We start from the raw sequence: 5510 nt of genomic DNA, 5'->3' as shown, positions 1-5510 counted from the left end.
CAGCCCATACTTCCTTAACTTGCTGGCAAGAATACTGTGGGAGACCATATCAAAAGCTTTGCTAAAGTCAAGGAACAACACGTCCACTGCTTTCCCCTCATCCACAGAGCCAGTTATCTCGTCATAGAAGGCAATTAGATTAGTCAGGCATAACTTGTCCTTGGTGAATCCATGCTGACTGTTCCTGATCACTTTCCTCTCCTCTAAGTGCTTCAGAATTGATTCCTTGAGGACCTGCTCCATGATTTTTCCAGGGACTGAGGTGAGGCTGACTGGCCTGTAGTTCCAAGGATCACCTCCTTCCCTTTTTTAAAGATGGGCACTACATTAGCCTTTTCCAGTCATCCGGGCTCTCCCCCGATTGCCATGAGTTTTCAAAGATAATGGCCAATGGCTCTGCAATCACATCCGCCAACTCCTTTAGCGCTCTCGGGTGCAGCGCATCCGGCCCCATGGACTTGTGCTCGTCCAGCTTTTCTAAACAGTCCCAAACCACTTCTTTCTCCACAGAGGGCTGGTCACCTCCTCCCCATGCTGTGCTGTCCAGTGCAGTAATCTGGGAGCTGACCTTGTTCGTGAAGACAGAGGCAAAAAAAGCATTGAGTACATTAGCTTTTTCCACATCCTCTGTCACTAGGTTGCCTCCCTTATTCAGTAAGGGGCCCACACTTTCCTTGACTTTCTTCTTGTTGCTAACATACGTGAAGAAACCTTTCTTGTTACTCTTAATATTTCTTGCTAGCTGCAACTTCAAGTGTGATTTGGTCTTCCTGATTTCACTCCTACATGCCTGAGCAATATTTTTATACTCCTCCCTGGTCATTTGTCCAATTTTCCACTTCTTGTAAGTTTCTTTTTTGTGTTTAAGATCAGCAAGGATTTCACTGTTAAGCCAAGCTGGTTGCCTGCCATATTTATTATTCTTTCTACACATCGGGATGGTTTGTCCCTGTAACCTCAATAAGGATTCTTTAAAATACAGCCAGCTCTCCTGGACTCCTTTCCCCCTCATGTTATTCTCCCAGGGGATCCTGCTCATCAGTTCCCTGAGGTTGTCAAAGTCTGCTTTTCTGAAGTCCAGGGTCTGTATTCTGCTGCTCTCCTTGTTGTTGGCTTCATGTGGCAGATTGAAAGGCTGCTGAATTGCTACTTAAATATGGGTTTGCTGGTGCTAAATGACTGATGGCAAAGTGTGGAAATATTTCTTGTATCCTTCACACATTTGAAACAAAGGTATTCAACTAACCAACAAGGAAGAAAACTACTCAGAAAATCAGGTAAGTATCTATCATCCTTAGGGGTCATATGATATGGAAATCACCGTTGCAACAGATGGAGTAGAGGGAGAAGTCTCCACCCAGCAGAATTCGTTGAGTGTCCAAACACAGCCAGTAACCCCAATGTGAGTCTTTGGTTGCTCTAGAAATACAAACTTTCACTGAATATCTCGTATCTCCTCTACGGTTATCTTTTTAAGTTACAGTTGGGCATTCTGTCCCTTTCATGGCTTTCCAGCACCCTTCTTCCCCCTTTAAAGGGTATGTATGATGTTTAAATGAAGTATGTTTGTATACTTTTCCATGTGCAGCATGCATGTTCACACCTATTATTTACATAGTTTTATACCTTTTAAATTTCCTTTCAAATATATTTGATTTGTTGAGAAGAAGGCTTGTTAAAGCTAGTTTTCCCAAAACTAATTACATGCTATGTATTTCATGTCCTTTCCCAAAGGTTTTTATAGTAATAAAATTGATTGTTACTGATTTAAAAGGGTTCTATTACATCAGCTAAATGTCACTTGAGGTGAATGTGGTATTAGAAAAATGGTCATTAAAAATGGGTGAATAGAAAACAGAGGGTAAAAGATAAAAATGTAAGGGGGGAAAAATCTCTGGAAGGACAAAGCTGAATACAAGTGAAGAATTTTAAAAAGGCGTTTGCTGATTTTAAAAAGATGTGTCTAAGGGCATATAAAACCAGATTTCCATGCATTTTAAATCTGGTTTATCCAGTTTCTTACTCTTTTTTCTTTTTTTAATGGAACTTGGCAGAGTTAAATTCTATATCCCTGCGTGTGTGTTCATTTTGTAGTCTTAAAAACAGACTTCTCTCACTTTCTTAGGCCTTATATTATGGTGATGTACATCATATAAAAAACACAGACATGAGTAGACCAAAGTAATGTTATAGTTTAAAGGTTTGGATATGGGTATTAAAAATGAAGCTGATGTCTTGGAAAATGTATTTTCAGAGAAAGCCACCTCACCCTGAAGATTTCCCCCCCCCCCCCCCAAGTTCATAAGCCTAGGGAAGGCCAAGGGTTAAGCATGGAAGTCTGATCTGGAATATGGGTGGGCTCCAGGTGATGGGAGGAGCTGGAAGTAGCTAATTAAATATATATTCCTGGCTTGCTTGCTTTCTTTAAGAGGGAGAAATCATAATTTGTTTTGCTTCCTCTGATAGGCTATTATAAAAAGAAGGGTTGATAATCCATAAGCCTATTAAAGCATAAAAAATCACATCTGGCAACCTTTTTTTTCTGTAAAGTATTGATCCTTTATGGCTGCAGGTCTGTTTTGCCAGCTCATGGTTTTATCATATTTGGTGGGGGTTTTAAATTCCCCACTCCTGCAATCATGTGATGGTGAGAAACTTTGCCTCCATTTAAATAACACCCCCACCCCAAACACACAACAGTAAGTTTCCAGCCCTCAAGCTTGCAGAGAAAAACTTGAAAACATGAGCCAAGAGCAGCCAAAAGGCTTAGAAACCAGAAGACAAACAAAATGTACCCAAAGTTGATTTTTAAAATCTTTTTTTGAGGTCTGACTCATGATTTTTGGCTGCTTTGGGTTGGCAAAAGCAAAGTCTGCAGCTGAACCAGTTTCTCAGCGACCTCCGTTTCCTCCAGAGTCTTCTGTCATGTGACAATGGCAAAGAATCACAGAAACAGTTGCTTTCTAACACTGACTAGTGCAGAAATAAAGAAAAGAGTATTAACCTCTCTCCTTTCCTCACTTCAGGGCAGTTGTCTAGAACTCCCACAGCTCCCTTCCTCCTATAGATTTTAAAGAACAACACATGTGTGCAGCTTCCTTACCTCCTTTCCTCCCTGCCAACATTGTCAATAATGCCTTAGATCATTAGCTTTCAGTTTTTGATATATGTTGCCGTTTGTGGCTGAATGCCTTACGAAAGAAAGTACAATTACCGTGCCATATTAGCTTACACTAAAGACACCTTTCTGAATTTCATGTGTTTCTTGGCCTCTTTGTGGCCATTTCCTATCACTCCTCTGCAGTTTGATATTGAAGAATGGAGCCAAGATGGAAGGGGAGTCTGGAATGGAGCATAACTAACCCCCAAAAGAAAATGCCTGAAAGTGTTGGCTTCTCAATTTTAAATGTATCTGCGTAAGGGGTGGGCGTGAGGGCTTGCTGGAAACTGCAATGCCTACTCAGGAAACCCGTTGTGTTTAGGTCACTTAAATAGACACTCTCCCCGCCCCTCTCCCCCCCCCGCCATGTTGAAGCAATAACAATCAAGATGCGGGGCATTTCTTGGCGATTTAATGAGCATTTGCCTAGGGCCAATAATTCCAGCTGCCCATAAGTTCCCCAGGAAATATCCTGGACAGTGGTTGTTTATGGAGTAAAGGGGCATTTCCTTTGGATTAATGACTGGCTGAGAGAAGCTGATGGCCTAAGGCACAGAGGAGGCATCCATTAACCGCAGCTGGTTAGGAATGGCTAGGAAATGTCCTATGCTGAGGTTATTACTAGTATAGGATACAGATGAAGGAAGACATAAAATCACTGTGGAGGTATATGGATTATTTATTTGGTTTTTGGGGTAGATGCCATTTCCAAAATATTTAGTAGTTTGATGCAGGATATTTCCAGAGAATTAATATTCCCTTCACTAATCAGATTGCTTGAATCAACTCTCAACATTCCAATCAGTCTACAATATTGTGTAACCTCAGGAAGGGATATTTCTGTGGCTAGAGACAGGATAATAATTGTTATTGCTGAGTATAAGGGTTGGGAATTATGCCTTGGAGAAGGAGGTAGAGAAGGAAAACCAGGAAGGAAGAGGAGATAAGACGACATGCAGGTTGCATGTGCAAAGAGAAGTAATTATATTTGTCCTGCAACTGAATCACAGCGTTCAAATAAAATGGACATCTTTGTTCTGAAAATTAAAGTGTATATCCCTTCTACTCCTAGCCTATTAGGAATAAAAAATGGCATTGGAATAGCATTCCTGGCATTCTCCAAGCCAGACCCATTCTTGTGCTTCCCTCTGTGCCCAGATGAGATGGTTCAGCTCTTGATAGAAACAATCCTCAGAGTAGATGTGAGCAGAAAAACTTCTGTCTTGTTCCACTGCTTAAGAACAGAAAGGCAACGGATTTAGTCAACCCTTAGCATCAAGAACACCTGCAGTACACTGGAACAATAGGAAAAGGAGATACATGCTCTGAGCCTGCCAAGAACACATTAACGAATTACATGTGCTTTGTCGACAAAGGCAAAATGGCCGGGGCACTATGAGGCAGTATGTAATAGACCTATGGCTTTATCTAGACTAAGAAAAGTGGCTGAGTATGTGCTCTAGTCAAGATGTGGCCTGTAAAAGTTTGGAGCATGAGGGACCCTGTTATGGGGTGTGTGTGGTGGGGTTCACATAGCCCCTGGCCTGGTGGGGAAAGGAGGGGCGCGCACACAGGGAGAGAGGAGGTTGCAGGAAGTCCCTGAAATAGATGGAATGGGGGGCAGAAGGAGCTTGTGGGGTGAAATGGAAGATTGTCATGGCAATCAGGCAGTAGATGCTCCCAGGAGGGTGGTTGAAGACAAAGGCACCTGAGTCAATTTCTCATGCTTTTATAGGTATTGGATAGCAGTTCAGCCAGCGCCAACATAAGATACTCCAGTGATGTCTGGAAATGCTGTGACAGGACAATGTTTTGTGACAATGTGACAATGTTTTGTGAACTATTTCACAGAATATCCTGTTTAAATATTTTGAAGCTTTCAAAGCAGAAATGGGTAGTGTCCACTGGCAGGACAGTTACTTATCCTGTTTATGCAGGTAAGGAAAACAGGCAGGAAGGGCGACTGTTAACAGTAATTGTTAGTTGCACATATGCCTTGAGAAGGTCATAGTGTTACTCCTGTAAAAGAGGCCAGGTTTATATGGCCAAGCAAGGAGAGCAGTAAGAAGTAGTAGGAGTGGCTCTGGGAATTCTTCTTAGCTGGATGTTCATAGAGAGTGTAACTGTGACCATGTGGTAAAATGGAGCTAATCCTATTTCTCTGCCAATCTAATCTTGCATTTATAACCAATTAGAGTGGTCTCTAGTGCCCTGAGAACGGAGTAAGTCTTTTGCATATTGCATTTCCACTACTGAAGCTGCCGCAGAAGAGACTGCCTAAAAGTGAAGAGCTACCTCCTCAGCTGGTGTATATCATTGTAACCTCATTGAAGTCCATAATGAAGATTTT

Source organism: Lepidochelys kempii, chromosome 6, assembly GCF_965140285.1.
Source record: "Lepidochelys kempii isolate rLepKem1 chromosome 6, rLepKem1.hap1, whole genome shotgun sequence".
NCBI classification, from domain to species: Eukaryota; Metazoa; Chordata; order Testudines; family Cheloniidae; genus Lepidochelys; species Lepidochelys kempii.
This window is presented reverse-complemented; position numbering follows the sequence as displayed.